We start from the raw sequence: 22,330 nt of genomic DNA, 5'->3' as shown, positions 1-22,330 counted from the left end.
TATTCCTAATTTTTAAGGAATCTCCATACTGTCTTCCATTCCCACCAACAGTGCAAGTGCGTTCCCTTTTCTCCACACCCTCTCCAGTATTTACTGTTTGTAGACTTTTTGATGAGAGCCATTCTGACTGATGTGAGGTGATATCTCATTGTAGTTTTGATTTGCATTTCTCTAATAATGAGCAATGTTGAGCATCTTTTCATGTGTTTGTTAGCCATCTATATGTCTTCTTTGGAGAAATGTCTCTTTAGGTCTTTTTCCCACTTTTTAATTGGGTTGTTTGTTTTTCTGGTATTGACTTGTACGAGCTGCTTGTATATTTTGGAAATGAATCCTTTGTCAATTGTTTCATTTGCTATTATTTTCTCCCATTCTGAGGGTGATAGTTTGCTTATAGTTTCCTTTGGTGTGCAAAAGCTTTTAAGTTTAATCAGGTCCCATTTGTTTACTTTTGTTTTTATTTCCATTAATCTAGGAGGTGGGTCATAGAAGATCTTGCTTTGATTTATGTCATTGAGTGTTCTGCCTATGTTTTCCTCTAAGAGTTTTATAGTTTCTGGTCTTTAATCCATTTTGAGTTTATCTTTGTGTATGGTGTTAGAAAGTGTTCTAATTTCATTCTTTTGCATGTAGCTGTCTAGTTTACCCAGCATCATTTATTGAAGAAGGTGTCTTTGCCCCATTGATTTTCTTGCCTCCTTTGTCAAAAATAAAGGTACCCATAGGTGCATGGGTTTATTTCTGGGTTTTCTATCTTGTTCCATTGGTCTATATTCCTGTTTTTGTGCCCGTACCATATTGTCTTGATGACTGTATCTTTGTAGTCTAATCTGAACTCAGGAAGGTGGATTCCTCCAGTTCCATTCTTCTTTCTCAAGACACTTTGTCTTTTCAGGGTCTTTTGTGTTTCCATGTGAATTGTGAAATTTTTTTGTTCTAGTTCTGTGAAAAATGCCACCGGTAATTTGATAGGGATCACATTGAATCTGTAGGTTGCATTTGGTAGTATAGTCATTTTCACAATATTGATTCTTCCTACCCAGGGACATGGAATATCTCTCCATCTGTTTATGTCATCTTTGATTTCTTTCATCAATGTCTTATAATTTTCTGTGTCCAATTCTTTTGTCTCCTAAGGTAGGTTCATTCCTAGATATTTAATTCTTTTTGTTGCAATGGTGAATGGAATTGATTCCTTAATTTCTGTTTCTGATTTTTCATTGTTAGTATATAGAAATGCAAGTGATTTCTGTGTATTGATTTTGTATCCTGCAACTTTGCTAAATTCACTGATTAGCTCTAGTAATTTTCTCATACTATCTTTAGGGTTTTCTATGTACAGCATTATGTCATCTGCAGACAGTGAGAGCTTTACTTCTTCTTTTCTGATCTGGATTCCTTTTATTTCTTTTTCTTCTCTGATTGCTGTAGCTAGGAATTCTAGAACTATGTTGAATAATAGTGGTGAAAGTGGACATCCTTGGTCTTGTTCCTGATCTTAGGGGGAATGCCTTCAGTTTCTCACCATTGAAAATAATGTTTGCTGTAGGCTTATCATATATGGCCTCTACTATGTTGAGGTAGGTTCCTTCTATACCCATTTTTTGAAGAGTTTAATCATAAATGGGTGCTGGATTTTGTCAAAGGCTTTTCCTGCATCTGTTGAGATTATTATATGGTTTTTATCTTTCAATTTGTTAATATGGCATATCACATTGATTGATTTGCATATATTGAAGAATCCTTGCATTCCTAGAATAAACCCAACTTAATATTGGTATATGAGCTTTTTGATGTGTTGCCGAATTCTGTTTGCTAAAATTTTGTTGAGTATTTTTGCATCTATGTTCATCAGTGATATTGGCCTGTAGTTTTCTTTTTTTGTGTTGTCTTTGTATGGTTTTGGTATCAGGGTGATGGTGGTCTCATAGAATGAGTTTGGAAGTGTTCCTTCCTCTGCAATTATTTTAACGAGTTTTAGGATAGGCATTAGCTCTTCTCTAAATGTTTGACAGAATTCTCCTGTGAAGCCATCTGGTCCTGGGCTTTTGTTTTTTGGGAGATTTTTGATCACAGCTTCAGTTTCAATGCTTGTAATTGGGTTGTTCATAATTTCTATTTCTTCCTGGTTCAGTTGGGAAGATTGAACTTTTCTCAGAATCTGTCTATTTCTTCCAGGTTATCTATTTTATTGCCATATAGTTGTTCATAATAGTCTCTTATGATACTAGACTTTTAATTCCAGATAAATGGTCTGCTTTTTAAATGAGTTGGTATCAGGAAAAGGGGATAATTTAAAGAAGGATATTAAGTAAATGAAAGCATAAGTGGTCTACAGATCTGACTCATGAGAGTGATGCCAGTGACTCGTGTTTGGGAAATACTGGTCTAGAAACGGATCAGGAAACAAAGAAAGAAGCACCAAGCCTAGAAGTAAGAGGAATATTATCTTAAATTCACATCAGCATACTGAATGATAAACTTTGCCTGCCCACAACTGTAGTCTCTCTTGCAGTGTTGAGGTACTGTTCATCTGGCATTTACTGAATATCAGCTATGAGCTCAGTGTGGTAGGGAGTAAGTGTGATGAAAAATCCAATCCCATCTTCAAAAGTAAACCTCGGAGATAGAGACATGGACACCATGATTGTAGAAATCAAAATGTGATCAATGCTATAATAAAGGTCCAAAGAAGCCATGGAAAAGTAGCATTTGTTTCTCTGAAGGTAATCAGGAAACCCTTCTCTGAAAACAAGAAATTTGAACAGGGCCTTGAAGAATGGGTAAGATTTCAATCAGCAGAAATGGGGGCCAAGGCACTCCCACGGTGGTCCAATGGCTAAGACTCTGCAGTTCCAGTGCAGGGGCTGCTGGTTCAATCTTTGGCTGGAGAACTAAGATCCCACATGCTGCACAGTGTGGCCAAAAGATTTTTTAAAAAAGAAATGGGAGCCAAGGCATTCCAGACAAAGGGGACTGCTGAAATAAAGCCAGGCAGAAGAGCAGCCAATAATATGGGGACATGAGCTCACAGGGCACCATGAAAAATATATCTGTGGACTTCAGAGGAAAACTGGTGTTAGCACTTCCAATCTACCTGCTTTCATCTCTTTTTGGATAGCTGATGCCACATGCATTGTTTGAAAAGCATTTCAGGTGCTTGTGTCCATGTCTTCACAGAAAGGAGCTGCATGGCTCCCCTGCTGGCTCACGGGTAAAGAATTTTCCTGCCAATGCAGGAGACATGGGTTTGATCTCTGATCCGGGGAGATCCCATATGCCTCAGAGCAACTGAGCCTGTGGTGCACCCCAGCTATTGAACCTGTGTTCTCGAGCCCAGGAACCACAACTACTGAATCCTCTGGCAGCAGCTTCTAAAGCCCACACACCCTAGAACCTGTGCTCCACAACAAGAGAAACCGCTGCAATGAGAAGCCCACAAACCGCAACTACAGATTAGCCCCTGTTCACCACAACTAGAGAAATGCCCACGCAGCAACGAAGACCCAGTACAACCAAAAATAAATAATAAAATTATTTTTAAAAAGAAGAAAGGAGCTTCAAGAAGCCATCAAGAACCTAGCAGTGCTTCCAAATAACCAACCTCTGATCCCCTCTTTTCTGAAAAGAAAATACCTAGGAAACCCCATCGTTTGTTTCCATTGTAAGCATGCAGGTGGTGATCAATCATGGCTCTGGATTTGCACTAAAGGGATGCCTGTCCTTGACTAGAAATTCCGGAAAATGAGGGCATCACTTGCCAGAACCCTGAGAAGCTCTGTGGACCAGGAGCTGCTCTCCATTAGCACCAGGAATACAAATAAATCTACCCATGAAACTATCAAGAGTCCACATCAAGCACGAAGGCTCTTAATGAAGTCTTTTATCTCAAAGGGGAAAAGAATCCTTGAAAAGAGATTTCCCCTGGTAGCCAAATGCTTAAGCCTCCACCTCCCTCTCCTATAAACCCCCTGTTGGGTAATTAATGTCTTTTGCATGGTGCTATCCTGCTACTTTGCAATACCACACCCACCGTGTGTCAAGCTCATGACCTTAATGATCATTTTTAAAAGTTAATATGATCTAATCTGCCACTTTATCTTCCCATTGTGCTTCAGAGCTAACATCCTACTTAATTTTATCAAAGGTCTTTGTCTTGAGTTATAGCATGGAACAGAAGATTCTAGGAAGGACGTTATGATGTTAAATAATGCATAAAGAAATGAGCCACTCTTCCCAGTGGTTCAGAAGCTCATGCTGATTCCTAGCTCTTGCCACATGCTAATATCTCATTTTGAGAAAACTTCCACTTTGAAGAATAACCACAGGAGAGAAAGCTCTCTCTCTCTCTCTCTCTCTTTCTTTGTCTCTCTACCTCTGTCTCTCTCTCAATTAAAAAGCAATCCATGAAGTGAATCTCTCTCTTGATCTCTTTGTCATTAACATCTCATTTTAAACCAGAATGCCCTTCACAGAATGTTAATGGCTATTACACCATGTTAATTCGGAGTCAAATAAACTTTTGGGAAAACTGAGTTAAACCAAGTTGAGTAGGTATATTTACTGAGGTCATGGGACGAAGCCTTTAATAGGTGCTCTCCACCACTAATGTTCCAGAGGGCTGTGTAATTTGCATCATTTCTCAAAATGAGCGTTTCCATGGAACCCTTTTTTAATAGAGTATCTAGAGAGACACACATTCATCCACTAAGTGTTAAAGTAGCAGAAGAAAAAGAAAGCCTATGTCGAAAACAGATGCTCAGATGTCCCTCTGAAATTCCAGCCTCCTGGGCAGATACCATTGTTGCCTGAAAAACTGCTGGGTAGGCCAAGTAGGCATTGTGTTGAACTGGGCAGAGAGGTGGAAATATGAGAATACACCCTGCATTTCCCAATCTAGCTTCCCTCCAATCTTCTCATCCATGTAATAGGTTAATACCTTCCTCACAGAACTGCTAATAGAATTGTCAAAATGACTAATCTGGAAAAATGTAAATAAAAACACTCAGCTAAGTAGCCAATGTGAAGTATACATTCAGTGAATATATGGTATGCTGGTAGGTCAAGGTCCTCTAGGGTCAGCTTCTCAAGTATTTCTATCTATGCAATCTCACAGGAGCTTGTTAAATGCACATTCTGATTTCGGTATGGGATGGGTGCTAAGATTCTCTGAATTTATTCTCCTAATTCGAGAACTGAATTTTGAGAAGCAAGCATCTCAGAGATGTAAAAGGAACCAAACAGAGTCTCAACTTTTAAAGAGTTATGATAAATAACTATATAATAAATAAAGCTACCTAAATGGCAAGCAGAGTTCTGGTACAAATGATTCACTTTGGAGTGCCCTTCGGAGTGATGGGCAGCTTTTCCCTTTGAACTGACTTTGAATGATGAGTAGACTTTGAGCAGATTTGGGGGTCACAGGTTCTGGCTGTGCCTGGAAGGTGGCACACTCCCAGAGGTGAGAGAGCATATGGGAAACTTAGGAGATGCTCAGGGAGTGGTGAGGAGGAGGCAGGTATAAAGTGGACCAGAAGTTTCTTAGTCACAAGTGTCAATAATATACAATCTAGGTGAGTTCTGAGCAAATGTATGAGTTTCTCAGGGCTGCTATAACAAAGTACCACAATCTGCATGGCTTAAAACAACAGAAATGTATCATCTTACAGTACTGGAGTCTAGAAGTCTAAGATCAGACTGTTCATAGGAAATTTTTTTTTAAGTGTCTACAGGGCCATGCTCCCTCTGAAACTTGCAGGGGAATCCTTCCTGGCCTCTTCCTGACTCCTGGCAGTTTGCTGGCCATCCTTGGCATTCCCTGGCTTATGGCTGCGTAGGCCAGTCTCTGCCTTAGTCCTCATGTGGCATTCTCCCTGTGTCTTTGTCTTCATGTGGCCATCCTCTTACAAGCACACCAATCCTATTAGATCAGGGGCTCACCCTATTCCAGCATGGCCTCATTTTAATTAATTATATCTGCAGTGACCCTTTTTCCAAATGAGGTTACAGTCTAAGGTGCTTGGGGTTAAGAATTAAGCATACCTTTTGTAGAGGATTCACTTCAACTCATAATAACAAATACATTTGTACTCATTGGGCCCCAGCGATCTCCTGTGCTCTGTCAGATGAAATTCAGAAGTGACTCTTTTCCACTGAGCACTGGAAACAAAGGAATGTCCATAGGGCTGAAGACCTCTGCCTTTTCTGTCTTCACCCCTTCCCAAGTAGGAAAGATCTTCAGGACATCCTAGGGGTCATTGAACTAAGCTGAAATTTCAGGTCCCTGAGACTGGGAAAAATCAGGGCAGCATTAGAACTCCCGCTGAAGCCTTATTTCTCTTTTCCGCCAACTTCTGCAGGAATGTTATGTCATTCCCAAGGAGCTTCTGGTAGTGCGTGCCCCAGAAGTACCCTCCCTAATGTGTTCACACAGCAGGGTCCAATAAAATAATGATGTTACAAAGTCTTTCTCCCTGGACTCTGTGAGAGAGAAGCAATGGCCAACCATTTTTTTGGGGGGGTTCCCCCTTTGCTCTTGTCCAGTGGAAGCCTAGTGAGAGCACTGTCCACAGTGTGAAGTTTATAGGTAGGCGAAAGTGGGCACAAGGCTACTTATTTTACCAAATTCAATTGTTGTCTTAAAAAAATGGGATCTTTAAAGAAAAGAAGTGACTTTATCTCTTTTAATTATATACTTTCTGACTTCATAGATGAATTCATTGTCACCAAGGTATACAACGTTTTGTAGTCCAAATAACACTGCTTCCTAATGTCTTTGAGGTTAGCAGTGTGAAAGGGGCATTTCACATGAAACCCCTGCCAGTATGGCCATGAGCAGTAATAAGTTTTTCAAGCCTGTTCTGTCAGGTCGATTGTCCATCCCAGATTTATTCAGAGCATCCATTCTCTGTTAAAATGAAGAACGCTGGCTGCATTATGTGGACAGAAGACAGCAATAAAAGGACGGGAAAGAAATATCTGTTTTCAAGGCAGCTGAGAACAAGTTGCAGGCTTGGTGTAGCCGCTGTCCCCATTTGAAGAAAATAAGCCCAAGTGGCTATGTGGAGGTGGTAGTTCATTTTAAGCCATGTTTAAAGACTGCTCAGAGACACACTGGCCTCCATCCAGACCACGGTCAGTCATCTCTTGGTCCCACCAACTAAAATGAGGCAGGCACCAGGCCCCAGACATATTAGGCACAGACCAGCAAGGTTTGACATGCTTATGTTCTCAGTCTCTGTCCTAAGCAATTTAGTACATTTCCCAAGAAAGCATAAACCTTGGAAACTGTAATATGCCATGCTAAGAGAAAATAAACGATCCTCTGTGGTCTAGGCTTAATTTTGCAAACTCCATTTCCTGGAGATAATTGGCCACTGGACACTTGCAGGAGGATTAGTCGACTAGAAGTTTCATCTCCTCTCCTGAAATCTTCCCCAATCCTTCCAGCCTGAATTAATCTTCCCTCTGTTGTGCTCCTGTAGCCCTTGATCTCTACCTCAATTGTAACTCTTATCACAGCCTCCATTGGCATTAGCGCTATTTCTGTGTGTCTTATCTCTCCTACTAGACTCTAGGCTCTCTAAGGAACAAGACTCAATCCTAGTAATTCTTGTATTTATAATATCTAGAACAGGGCAGGGATGTCCTCATTAGAAATTTATTGAAAAACTGAAGGATGGATGGGAAGATTTCGTGGTTTTCTCCATCATTATCAAACATCACTTTCTCCTATCACTCGTGGTTTCAGTCAAATCCTTTGGAGGAAAGATTTGGAACACTTGAGAGATTCTGAAACTTAAAAGGAATAGGAGATCGAGAATGGACTTGTGGACACAGTGGGGAAGGGATAGAGTGGGACAGATGGAGAAAGTAGCATCAACATATATACGCTATCATGTGTAAAATGGATATCTGCTGAGAAGTTTCTGTATAACACAGGGAGCCCAGTCTGGCACTCTGTGATGTCCTAGAGGGGTGGAGTCGGGGCAGAGGAGGAAGGCTCAAGAAGTGAAGTCGCTCAGTCGTGTCCGACTCTTTGCAACCCCATGAACTGTAGCCCACTAGGCTCTCCGTCCATGGGATTCTCCAGGCAAGAATGCTGGAGTGGGACTGTAGCCCACTAGGCTCTCCGTCCATGGGATTCTCCAGGCAAGAATACTAGAGTGGGACTGTAGCCCACTAGGCTCTCCGTCTATGGGATTCTCCAGGCGAGAATACTGGAGTGGGTTGCCATTTCCTTCTCCAGGGGATCTTCCCTGACCCAGGGATCGAACCCAGGTCTCCTGCATTGCAGGCAGACGCTTTAACCTCTGAGCCACCAGGGAAACCTCAAGAAGGCTCAAGAAGGAGGGGATATATGTATAATTATGGCTGATTCACGTTGTTGTACAGCAGAAACCAACACAACATTGTAAAAAAAATTTTTAAGTGGGGAAAAAGGAATAAGAGAATTTCGAGGGAGTTTATGATGAGTCTTTTTGAAGATTAAATGAGTTAACAGAAACTGGCTGTAAGTAGCTCTACTTCTTTTGGAAGGTCTGGGAGTGCGCAGGGGCTGGAAGCAGACTATGTATGTGTAGGAGTTTGGAGGTTGCAAGAATATGATTTGCCTTTGAGCAACAAGGGAAGTAATTTATTAGAAGGTCTTAGGGAAGTTCACATAATGAAAGGAAATACTGAAAAATTGGGCTCCAGAAAATACAAGAAATGGGGCAACTCAAGACATATACACGGTTGAAACTAAGGAATGACTGTAATTTATAGTCAAATCTGTGCATTGCTATGGAAATGATTCAACTCAACCCCTCATCCCATTCTTATATAATACCACTCAAGGGCCTAAATCCAGAAAAATAATCTATTATAGTTGTCTAAGTTGGACCACACACACACACCCTTGGCTTAGAAATGTTCCTTTTGAGGAAGAAATGCTGTCTCTCAAAGAGATGTGATTCTTCAAAAGAAACCAAGGTGCTACTAATAAGAGAAAGAAGAATAAATGCTTGTCAACCAAAGCACAGCTAATGCCCATTAGAGTTTACCTTGGCAAATGTGCAAATCAGAAAACCACTATAAGGGATGAAACTCCCTTAGAGCTAATGGGAAAGATGAAACACAAGAAAACTTCTATTTGTTAAGTAAATTAGACTTGAAATTCCAGTGCAAGACGTTTGGACAAGTGCTTTCAAATAGTTTATTCATCATTTGTGTTACCCACATATTTCAGGAGATTGTTTCTTTTTCTTTTTTTTACCTAGTACATTTCTTAGGAAGCCTTCTTTTTTATAGAAAGGTGAAAGGGCCAACCTGGAAAGAAGTCATCAAATAATGAATAAATCAGAAATTAGAATTGATGGGAGCATTAAGGTAACTGAAAGTCTGTCAATGTTTTTCTGTATTCTCATGTGGGTATGGGACCAAGTTACAGCTAGGAGGAAAGATGAGCAAGCTGATTTTGTTTAGTGAAATGGAACTTTAGGGATTGCATTATTCCATTTCCAATTTCCTTAATTAACATCTGAAAATTACATTTTGTCAACAGATACTCTTAGTGTATCACCTACTAATATCCTCATGGTAAATGTAAATAGAAAAAGCTAACATCTAAGCCTTTGAAGTACTTCTGTATATCAGATACTCTACTCAGACCTTTACATGCATTTCTCATTTAATGTTTATAAGAACTCAGTGAAAAGAGGTACTCTCAATGTTAGGAAAATAAGAATCAGAGAAATTATATAACTTGCCCAAGATTACACAACTAAGTGGCAGAAAATAAGGTAATAAAGTAAAATCAGAAAATACTGATGAGGAAAATGAATACAATATACCTACATTAATACATATAAACATGATTATTAACTGCAGAAATTATTTTCTGAATTGTTTAGATGAAATATACTTACAACATGCTACTTATGTGAAATATCTAGAATATGCACATTTCTAGAACAAAGTAGATTAGTAGTTTCCAGGGGAAAAAGAATGGGAGGATGGAGTGTGACAACTCATAGGTAGGAGACTTCTTTGGGGGCGATGAAGATGTTCTGAAATTAGACAGTGGCATAGGTTGCTCTGTGAATGTACTAAAGGCTATACAAATATTAAAAGCGAGGATGAATTTTGTGGTACTATATTATGGTTAATTATGTTTCAGTCAAGCTGATGCTTAAACATAAAAACCACAATCAGTCATTATCTCCCTGAGATGGTAAGTTTGTAGAGTGACTTGTAGTTCCCCAAACTTATTATTTTCATGCTTTTCTATAAGTTTACCCTTTGTCTACAGAATTCTTCCCAGTTTCCCACCCAATCCCTTTCCTGCCTTGTAAATTTCTTATTCCTCTTTCATGAACTGACTTAGATTTCATCTCTACTAGGAAATCTCCCTGAATCCCTAGTTCAACCATGAGCTGCATTTATCTGAAGGTTCACATTTTCTTTCCAGCAAAGATCATATTCCATGGTAATTATTTGTTTACTCATCTGTGTCCCCACTAGTGTATAAGCTCCTTAGGTATTTGTGTTTTGAGGCATGCTACAATGTTTGGCAGGTAATGGGTACTTAGAAATGTTTACTGAATGAATAAATGCGTGAATGTTTAAAGATAGAAAATGTAATGTTTCCAGGTTGAAGGATTCTGTGATATCAAGGTATTTTCTGATATCAGAAAGTGTCTTGGATTTAAACCTGAAATACTTGGTATGAATTGAGATTACCTATGGAAATCCATGCTACAATGAATAATTATTTGCCTCCTAAATGTGAGATGCTAGCTCAGTCCTCACATGTCCCAGGATAAGCTGAGCTCCCTAAGAGAAACAAATAAGTCTTCCTACCTCAAGGAATGTGGGTGTGCGTGCTCAGTCGCTCAGTCATGTCTAACTCTTTTGCAGCCCTGTGGACTGTAGCCTGCCAGCTTCCTCTGTCCATGGGATTTTCCAGGCAAGAATACTGGAATGGGTTGCCATTTCCTTCTCCAGAAGATCTTCCTGACCCAGGGATCAAACCCACATCTCTTGTATTGCAGGCAGATTCTTTGCCACTGGGCCACCTGGGAAGCACACCACATGGAAATTCTTGTACAATTAACAAACTATGTTGCTGCAGCTGCTGCTGCTGCTGCTAAGTCACTTCAGTCGTGTCCAACTCTGTGCGACCCCATAGACGGCAGCCCACCAGGCTCCCCCTCCCTGGGATTTTCCAGGCAAGAACACTGGAGTGAGTTGCCATTTCCTTCTCCAATGCATGAAAGTGAAAAGTGAAAGTGAAGTCACTCAGTCGTGTCCGACTCTTGTTGCAGGACCCTAAAATACTTCGTTAGAGTATTTAGCCTTGGTTGTCAGTAATCCAAGATATTTGAAACTTTGAATCCTGGGTCTCTTGTGGTGGGAAATAGACCCTTTGGTGAATAAATTTTATCCAGATTACTGTCCTTCCAAAACAATGTCTCAGTGCTCTGCTACTGAAACATACTGTGGTTTGAAACATTTGAACAAAGTTATCTCATCAACAAATGTATTAAGAGTGTACATACAGACTAGCGAACAATACAATCAAGATGGCTAAAGGTGATCCCAAGAAACCAAAGGGCAAGATGTCTGCTTATGCCTTCTTTGTGCAGATGTGCAGAGAGGAATGTAAGAAGAAAAACCCAGAGGCCACGGTCAATTTTGCTGAATTTTCCAAGAAATGCTCTGAGAGATGGAAGACCATGTCTGGGAAAGAGAAGTCTAAATTCAATGAAATGGCTAAGGCGGATAAAGTGCACTATGATCAGGAAATGAAGGATTATGGACCAGCTAAGGGAGGCAAGGACCGTAATGCCCTCAAGAGACCACCGTCTGGATTTTTCCTATTCTCTGAATTCCGCCCAAAGATCAAGTCTACAAACCCTGGCATCTCTATTGGAGATGTGGCAAAGGAGCTGGGCAAGATGTGGAATAACTTAAATGACAGTGAGAAGCAACAAGGCAGCGAAGCTGAAGGAGAAGTATGAGAAGGGTATTGCAGACTCTAAGGCTAAAGGGAAGTTTGATGGCACCAAGGGTGCGGCCAAAGTTGCCCGGAAAAACGTGGAAGAGGAAGATGAAGACAATGAGGAGGAAGTGGAGGAGGAGGAGGAAGAAAAAACATTGTTGCTCTTTCACCTTGTGGATACCTTAGAGTAGGGAGCACCATGATTGACACACCTCTCACCCAAGATGTGTCTGTTGCCATCATTAGGTTTAATTACCCAGTTGGCTCATGATCATATCATAGTCTCTCAAAGTGTTCTAGCAGTTGTCATTGGTTTACATGAAGTGGCCATGGGTGTCCAAAGCACCTGGAAACTGTATCAAAGTTGTACATATTTCCAAACATTTTTAAAGCGAAAAGGCTCTGGTGTCCTCCTCACTCTGTGCACTTTGCTGTGGTGTGACAAGGCATCTAAAAAGGTTTCTGGGTTTGTTTGTTTTTTTAATTTGTAAGGTGATGTGTTGATTTTATGGTCATTGGCTAGAAATCCTGAGTTTTCAACTATACATATCTGTAGTTTGTAAAAAGAGCAAAGCAACCGAGACACACTCTTGATTCTCCTTGCTTGGTATGGAGGCTGTTGGGGTGATGCCTTCCAGAAGGACCGTAGCTCAGGGCATGCACTGTGGGGCTGGACCCGTGGACACTGCAGTGGGCATGCATTTAGCTTCAGGTTGTCTTGTTTTTGTATATAGCGATATAGCATCCCGCTGCCATTCTTAGCTGTGGAAAAGGGAGGCAGTCAGCTGGCATGAGAAGTGTTTTGGATCCTTTTTAGCTGAAGTGCGGTAGTTTTAAACTGTTTTTCTTTGAACAAATCATAGAACTCTTCATTGTCAGCAAAGCCAAGAGCCACTGTACCAATAAAGTTCAAGAACCTTCTGTACTAAACATGATCTGCAACATTCTTTTTTTTTTGTATGTTTAGAATGTTGAAATGTTTCTGAAGTTAAATAAACAGTATTACATTAAAAAAAAGATTATACATAAAAATCTTATATAAGCAGCTGGCGGCATCTGAGAGATAAGAGATCACCATCAGTGAAGAAAATAGACCCTCAAAACATTGCCTTCATGGGGTTTGCATTATAGAAATGGAAGAAATGTAAGGGGAAATAATTTCAAGCAGAGAGAATAATTAGGATAAAGGTGATGCTTGATAAGTCGAAGGAGAACAGGATAACCAGGGCATAATGCACATGAGAAAGCAGTGTGATCATTAATATTATTCCCCCAGAAAGACTTACTGGTCACAGTTCTTTGTCCCCTTCCCCAAACTAGTTTTTGCAATGTCAGTCACCATGGTCACATGAGACAGAGTATATTTCCCTGCCCACTGATGTTTACCTTGTTAGGTGACTTGCTTTGGCCAATGGAATGTGAGCAGAATGGTGTGACATTGTCCACATGCATCCTTAACAGACATGGCATATTCCTGTTTGCCTTCCTGTGCCTCTGCCATCAGCAAGAAAAGGCCTCCAGGTAGACGTGCCCCGACTTCATCCTGAGTGCCAGAATTAACATGAATCATGAAGCAGAGCTACTCCAGCCAGAAACACAAGGGCAGCAGCAGGTGGTGGTTGTTATAAGCCTTTTCTTGCTGATGGATTTATTATGTAGACTTTACAGTGGCAATGGTTACCTCATGCAGTCTTCAAGACTAACTTTACACATTATTAGTATACCTTTGTTTCTATTTTTTCACTTTAAAAAGAAATCATTTATTGTGAAAAGGGGGCAACAGAGGATGAGATGGTTGGATGGCATAATCATCTCAATGGACATGAGTTTAAGCAAACTCTGGGAAATAGAGAACAGAGAAGCCTGGGGTGCTGCAGTCCATGGGGTCACAAAGAGTCAGATATGACTGAGCGACTGAACGAGAACAATTTATTGTTCATATAATCTACAGTTGCCTAAACATTTGTGAAAATGGCAGTGTTTGTAAGTCATAAATAGGACAAACATGAGCCTAGCTATTTTATTGCAAAGAATAAACCCCATCTGACTAGACCCCTAATTTCTTCTAGCCATTTGTTTAGTAGAAGGAAAACAAAGGGCTTTTCTCTTTTCCCCACTTCTGTTTATACCTCTGCACCAGGACATCTGCTTTTTCAGTTTCAGAGTTTGACAGATTTCCATTACTTAAGAAAAATACACAATTCTAGTTTGTACTGTAAATTTTGACATCTTTGTATGTTTGTACTAGTCACTCAGTAGATCAGTGATCCCTCAACAAAGTAAAATATACCACACAATTGTGAATTTATTTTTATAAATAAACCCAGTTTATGGCTCATTTTCACAAGTTATAGTTCCTAGGCTAAATTTTCCAAAAGAGGGTCAAGCTTTCATACCTATATATCCCAAACTTGAACCATATCAGGAATACAAAAAGAAACTCAAATCTATCAGCTCTGGTGAGAAAATCACAGGACTTCCTTGTCTTGAATCTAAATACTAAAAATTGTCTCACAATATATTGGTTATTCAGCAAGGAATTCTGTGGTGTAGGTTCATAAAACATGTCTAGCCATAGAGATGTGAGAGTTTTGGGATAGGCAAAATGAGTGAAGGTAGTCAAAAGTTACAAACTTCCAGTTATAAGCAAGTGCTGGGGATATAATGTACAGCTTGGTGACTGTAGTTAACAGTGCTGTACAGTATTCTGTATTTACTAAAAAGCTTTCATCATAAGAAAAACATAGTGACTGTATGTGGTCATGGATGTTGACTGAACCTATTATGGTAATAATTTTGCAATATATATGTAAATCAAATCAGTATATTGTACACCCTAAAACAAGGTTAAATGTCAATTACATCTCAATTAAAAGAAAAAGAATTTGATCTCTGCTTTAAGTAAATATACCCTGAGAAATGAGAGCTTCTCAGGTGGCACTAATGGTAAAGAACCCAGCTGCCAATGCAGGAGACACAAGAGAGGCAGATACGATCCCTGGATTGGGAAGATCCCCTGGAGGAGGAAATGGCAACCCACTCCAGTATACTTGCCTGGAGAATCCCATGGACAGAGGAGCCTGGTGGGCTAAAGTCCACGGGGTCACAAAGAGTCAGACACAACTGAAGTAACTTAGCACGCACACCCTGAGAAATGACTTAAACAGTTTAAACTGCTGGGAGCTGTCTTATTTTGCACTCCCTCCAAGCCAGGCCTTTTGACAGACTTGGACACAGGGAGCTCCTGTGTGAGGTGATCCCAAGAAGCACAAGCGAAAGAGTGAAGAAAGTGAGCAGGTAAGGGGGACAAGCTAAAAAAAATTTGCCTACTATATTTAAAATGGATACGCAACAAGGACCTACTGCATAGCAGCAGAGAACCCTGATCAATGTTATATGGCAGCCTAGATGGGAGGGGCGTTTAAGGGAGAATAGATACATGTGTATCCAAAAGGCTGAGTCCTTTCGCTGTCCACCTGAAACTATCACAACACTGTTAATCAGCTATACTCCAATACAAAATAAGGTTTAAAAAAAATTTTTTTTAATTGCGTTTGTGTGCAGGTTACCACTATGAGCAACTCGGACCCAATCCTGCTAGGATCCTCTGAGAAACTGTGTGGAACACACCCAAGAATCCTAAGACTAGGTGCCGGGGAGGCTGGGACTTCTATCCCCCAGTTATTAAAAACTGCATACAAGAGGATTAACCTCGTACCTTCTACTTCCAACTACTCTTACTTGTAGCAGAAAAGGCTTCCTCAGGCCAAGGGAGGCCCTCAGTCAGAGAAGAAAGCATAAGGTAGGAGGTTTATCAGCATCTATAGCAGCTGCCTGAACTCAGATAGGCCAAGGAGACATGGTGCAGGGCACCACCTTTGTCTGCTACAGGGCACACAGCTATTTGTTCCATTAGCTAGAGTGGTATTCAGTGTTTCCTGAGCACTTACTCTGTATCAGGCACAGTGCTAATGACCTGTGTATCATATCAATTTAGTCCTTACATCAACCTCTGAGAGGTAGATACTATGATTTACACACTCTATAGACAAAACAATTAAGAAATTTGCCAAGATGACAAAGCAAGTAAATGGTGGAGGTTTAAACATGGGTAGCCTGACTCTAAGGGTCTTTACTCATGAAGGGCTAAGTGCAGAAATCAGAAGCATGGGTAACTCAAAGATGGGAAAATAGCGAGGCATGTAATCCTCAGAAAAGGCTTCACTGTGGAAATAGACTTGAGGAGTACTTTAAGTAGTAGTTTAAGTGGGAAAGTGCAGAAAAAGAAATGAGCTTGTATATGATAAGAATAGGGAAAGATGAAGGTAGAAGGGGCTATAACGTGACGAGCATGAGTTCAGCAAAATATCCTCCCTGGAGAGTACACAGAGTTGATCCTTATTATGGAGTGAGGTACTTGTAATATTACATGTAATTCTTTGTTCATTCCACAAACATGTATTGGGCATCTGCTTAATACTGGCCATTGGAGGTATAGAGATTTTTTTTTTTTTAAACCCAGACATGCTCTGCTAAGGCAGATACCCATTCAGTAGATATTTGTTATTTCTGTTTTTCAGTACTGGACTCTATCTTTCAGTGAATAACCCATTCATGAAAGTCACATGAAGTTCTACTCCATCTCCTTTTACCCCCTACACATACACACACACACACACACACACACACGCAAACACAGGGCACATGACTGTAGCCTGGCCAGTTATAGCACCCAGCCTCTTGGCTTCAGTGATTGTATTAGAGATAGACTGTGTTGTGCTGTGCTCAGTTGCTCAGTCATATATGACTCTTTGCAACCCCATGGACTGTAACCCACAAGCCCACCAGGCTTCTCTGTCTGTGGAATTTTCCAAGCAAGAATACTAGAGCGGGTTTCCATTTCATATTTAAGGGAATCTTCCCAACCCGGCATCAAACCCACCTCTGTTGTGTCTCCTGCATTGGCAGGTGGATTCTTTACCACTGTGCCACCTGGAAAGCCCTTTAGAGATGGACACGTGACTCAATTTAGATTTCTCATCTGGAGCAAGGAGGGATGTTTGCTTCTGGTGATCAGGGTTAATGAGTTGATGAGATGTGGGTATGAAGCTGCCATTCTGCCCACCACTAGGAAAAAGGGTAAAGTCAAGCAGAGACAAGATTTGAGGAATGGTCAGTCTGTGCCCTGCCAATTTGTGTGTTTCTGTATGTGTGTATGCTGTTGGACTCAGTGATAATAGTAAACAAAAGATAAATCTCATCTCAAATTTCTCAAAAGAAGCACTGCTAATCCCATAGAATAAGGGAGTTTGGTTGGTAAGCTTTTCTTAACATGTCTTCTTATTCAGTTCAGTTCAGTCACTCAGTCATGTCTGACTCTTTGCAACCCCATGGACTGCAGCACGCCAGGTTCCTGTCAATCACCAAATCTCGGAGTTTACCTAAACTCATGTCCATAGCGTCAGTGATGCCATCCAACCATCTCATCCTCTGTCGTCCCCTTCTCTTCCTGCCTTAAAACTTTCCCAGCGTCAGGGTCTTTTCCAGTGAGTCAGTTCTTCACATCAGGTGGCCAAACTATTGGAAGTTCAGCTTCAGCATCAGTCCTTCCAGTGAATATTCAGTACTGATTTTCTTTAGGATGGATTGGTTGGATCTCCTTGCAGTCCAAGGGACTCTCAAGAGTCTTCTCCAACACCACAGTTCAAAAGCACCAATTCTTCAGCACTCTGCTTTCTTAATAGTCCAGCTCTCACATCCATACATGACTGCTGGAAAAAATATAGCATAGTCTTCTTATTAAATTCAACCAATTGAAGATGCCAAATTATAGTACACTGGCCCACTCATCACAGACCATTAGACCCACTGAATATTTATATATGTGGGATTCTGAAATAATTGTGTAGATTTTCGATGAAAATCTAAACTTTAGGTTAAGTTTTCCTTGATTGAAGGAGCCAAACTGAGTATTATATCCTAATTATAATCTTCCTTTTATTAAAAATCTTTCCTTTCTTACTCACTTTGGTTCATGTTCACTGGCTTGATATCCAGACTATTAGGGTTGTTACAGGTTGGCCACATGTGGAATTTCTTTCACAAGATTTAAGAAATTAGAGAAACTAAACAGAGAAATGCAAAACTAAAAGTACTTTCAGAAAAGAATGTTCTTGAATCATGGGACATATGCTGATTTAAAACAACTATTTTCTAAAGAGGACACTTGGAATGAAAATAAAAATCTAGAGAAGTAGTGCATGGTAGAGCAAAGAGAGAGGTTCAATAGAAGAGAGAAGAAGTGGATTTTATCCAACTTTGAGATGCTAGTAGGTATTTCTGCAGTTGATGCCTATTCAGGATAAAGGATTAAATGGTTTTATTTATTAAAAGATTTTTATCTGAGATGCTTGAGTCATTTGTAAAGAAGCTAAATTAAAGTCAATTGAATCAATATTTTTGAGCACCTGCTATGTGCCAAGGAATGCGTGGAACACAATCCCTAAATCTAGGGGACTAGAATCATTTTCTCTTTCTCCACATGTTTTCTTCTGTATTGGCCTCATTGTTTTCAAGTAGGATCCAATATGCCTGTCTTCGGTCTTTAAGTCCAGAGGAGGATACATGACAATTGATCAGGTCTACATCTGACATTTTTCTGGGCTCCAAAATCACTGCAGATGGTGATTGCAGCCATGAAATTAAAAGACACTTACTCCTTGGAAGGAAAGTTATGACCAACCTAGACAGCATATTAAAAAGCAGAGACATTACTTTGTCAACAAAGGTCCATCTAGTCAAGGCTATGGTTTTTCCAGTGGTCATTTATGGATGTGAGAGTTGGACTGTGAAGAAAGCTGAGCACTAAAGAATTGATGCTTTTGAACTGTGGTTTTGGAGAAGACTCTTGAGAGGAGTGCAAGGAGATCCAGCCAGTCCATCCTGAAGGAGATCAGCCCTGAGTGTTCGTTGGAAGGTCTGATGTTTTGAAGCTGAAACTCCAATACTTTGGCCACCTGATGTGGAGAGCTAACTCATTGGAAAAGACCCAGAAGCTGGATAAGATTGAAGGTGGGAGGAGAAGGGGACAACAGAGGATTAGATGGTTGGATGGTATTACTGACTCAGTGGATATGAGTTTGGGTAAACTCTGAGAGTTGGTGATGGACAGGGAGGCCTGGCATGCTGTGGTTCATGGGGTCGCAAAGAGTTGGACACAACTGAGCAACTGAACTGAACTGAAGCAAAAACATCAGATGTCTACTCCATGGGGATACTAAAATAAATAACTCTTGATTTCATGTTGCAAATGTCTCCATCTTGAGGCCTCAGTCTGCGACTCACTTGCAGGGAAGAGATAAAGGATGGACAGGGAGCGAGTGCACTGGATAATCATCAGAGTGAAACATCTAAGTCCGATCTCTCTTTTCCTACCTGTAGCCTAAGAGGCCATTTGAGGTAGGATGAAAATGAAATGTCAAAGACCAGGAAGGATTCATAATCTGAGATAAAGGCATATGCCCTCTAGGTGAGGCATGGACAGTCAGTGGGATAGAGGATATCTAGGTAGTATCATCTTCACTTCTCATACAAGAGCCCTTTATTGAGTATTTGCCAAGGACAGGAAGCTGATACATACTCTACACACTCATTGGCTGATGACAGTAAAAACAATTGCTTAGTGTGATGACATCCATATGATAGGTACTCAATATCAGGCCATGCATGTCCATGTAACTTGAATATCAAAAATGGACATAAGAAAAATGAAAATTTGGGGGAAAGTAAAAAATCATCATTTAGAGCAGCCATTCTCAAACATTAAGTCCCAGACTCCTCTACATTCTTATAAATGAGGACTACAGAGAGCTTTTCATTTGTGTGGACTATGTCTGTGGATATCTAGAAGATTACCAAATTAGAAATCAAAGCTACGAAATGTATAAAATGGAAAAATATACATTTTATTAGCCATCAGAACAACAGCTGCATCCTATAGCAGTTTTCCTTCTGGAAAACTCTATCATATACTTGCAAGAGAATGAGATTGAAAGTGACAAATAACATGTTAGTATTATTGTGAAAATAGTTTTGATCTCATGAACCCCGTGGAAGGGTTTCATATATCCTCAGGGGTCTTTGAGTCACAGTTTGAGGAGTTCTGATCTAGAGTTTTCATAAACATTAAGTATTTCCAGGGAGCTAAATAGATATATTGAATATGAAATTACTTGCAAGAATTATTTGCAGCATATGTTCACATGGTTTAGACCTTGATTTCTAATTATCAGGGGAAGAAGCAGGATTTCACTTCTGTTCTCTTCCATTTAAACATTCTGTGAATCAAGGGAAGAAAAACACACACACACATAGAAGGGTATTGGGTTTGGTTTTGTTTGAAATCTTTCCAATGACTAACTACTATTTTTTTCCTTTTGAAGTCTTTTTGGACCCTTCAATAAATAGTTTAGTATCACTGGCCTCATTAAAATATGAGGTAGAATCTTTGCTAGATGTTGTATACAATGGTCTTTCATGGGAGATTGGTTCAAATTGAGGTGACGTATTTGGGAACAGATGTTCTGGAGGATGGCTTGGATAAGCAGGAAGGGAGTAAGCAGGACATAGTCAAGGATTCCCTGAGACCACAAACATGAAGTGTATTAGAATGGGTGAGGAGAGGAAGCTACGTCATGCCTTTTCCTGGGCAGCATGAAAAATGGTCTCTTTTTCACTGTTAACTTCAGAGACACCAAGTCGTCCCCAAGAATTCTTTTCCAGGGATAGACAGTGTGGGGTCACCCTGAGCGTCACTCCATTCATTCCCACTAGAACTAATATGCAAGAAAGCCATTTTCCTTGCATCTGTGTTTTGCCCCAAATTTGACCTGGTGCTCCATCATAGGTAGTGAAAATAAACAGGATCCCTGCCTTCATGCTACTTAGAGCCTAGGAGGAGAGACAGGCAAAACACAGGTTCACAAATAAGCAGTGTGACTTCAGACAGGCACTAGAGCAGTAAACAAAATAAATTAAGCGTGCAGTGGGATAATGGGATGGACAGGCCCTTTAGATTAGGTGGTCAAGGGAGGTCTCTCAGTGGTGGTGATACTTGCCTTGAGAATCTGAATGAAGAGATAAATCTGACAGTGGACAGCCTGAAGGCCAGTTAAGAGGCCCCAGTGGGCAGGGGAGTTGTGTTCCAGGAAGAGAAAGTATCAAGTGGATGTGATGATAGCAAACAAGTGGGCAAGATCCAAATGATGTCAGACCTGTAAGCCATGATAGGTGTTTGCATCTGGCCCTGAGTGGGAGGGGAAGCCTTAAAGGAGAGCATTATGCCACGGAGTGACATGCTCTGATTTATGTGAGAGATTTCTGGTTGCTGTGTGGAAAATGAATTCTTAGATGTCATGTTTCAAATGCAACTTGAAAAAAGTATGATTAATCCCCTGTTGCTGGCAAAGCATCAGGAACATGGATGACATTATATTTGCTGACAATGAAGAGCAGTTTCCATCCTGAGCTGATAAATTTATTGAACAAACTGTGTTTAGTTAACTAAGATGAACAGTGTTTCCTTATGCCTTAGACGTTTTTTTTTTCCCCCCAAAAAAAGAATTTGTGTATTTGCGGTAATATTAACAACCTGAAGAACTGGAAATTTACAACTTCACGGCCAGTTGACAGGGCAATAGCTTTTTCAGTGGTTTAAAGGAGATTGCATTTTGTTCTATATATATGAACGATTCCTGCTTATTTTATTATAATCTGGCAGATATATTGAATTTCCTTCCCAGCAAGGATTCTGTTAGTTTCCCTATCCTGAACATTCAACGAGGTAGTTATTATGTGAAGAATGAAATGACAGCAGGCAGAAGAAGAAAATGACCAAATAACTGCTGATAAGTGTGACTTTTTGACAGTATAGTAATAGAATGCATTGTATTCCTAGGTCTTGGAATTCTTCCTTTTGAGAGCATTTGGATTTTTAAAAAATCAACTTTAGTAATTAGACTTCTGCCTTGAATTTTGAGCTTTGGAAACTGTTTACAATTCACCTAGTAGCAGCAACTGCAATTGCCAATTACATGCGAGCATTCCAATAAAGCTTCCCTGGTGGCTCAGACAGTAAAGCGTCTGCCTACAATGTGGGAGACCTGGGTTTAGTCCCTGGGTCGGAAAGAAGGAAATGGCAACCGACTCCAGTGTTCTTGCCTAGAAAATTCCGTGGACGGAGGAACCTGGTAGGCTACAGTCCATGGGGTTGCAAAGAGTCAGACACGACTGAGCAACTTCACTTTCTTTCTTTCTATTACAATAAATGTAATATATTATCTCATAATG

The 22,330-nt window shown here is 40.3% G+C and overlaps 1 protein-coding gene, 1 non-coding gene and 1 pseudogene across 3 annotated transcripts in view; 2 read left to right on the top strand and 1 right to left on the bottom strand.

Annotated features, from left to right (window-relative positions):
* SYNPR (synaptoporin) overlaps positions 1 to 22,330 on the top strand; it is a 294,480-nt gene that overhangs the window by 204,957 nt on the left and 67,193 nt on the right. The gene's annotated exons all lie outside the window — the stretch shown is intronic.
* TRNAC-GCA (transfer RNA cysteine (anticodon GCA)) lies at positions 8,255 to 8,327 on the bottom strand. The gene has a single exon. It is a non-coding gene; the product is annotated as a tRNA-Cys (tRNA).
* LOC114109435 (high mobility group protein B3-like) lies at positions 11,541 to 12,206 on the top strand (annotated as a pseudogene).

Source organism: Ovis aries, chromosome 19 (assembly GCF_016772045.2).
Source record: "Ovis aries strain OAR_USU_Benz2616 breed Rambouillet chromosome 19, ARS-UI_Ramb_v3.0, whole genome shotgun sequence".
Lineage (NCBI taxonomy): Eukaryota > Metazoa > Chordata > Mammalia > Artiodactyla > Bovidae > Ovis > Ovis aries.
The sequence above is the reverse complement of the archived record's forward strand: the minus strand, read 5'-3'. Positions and strand labels throughout refer to the sequence as shown.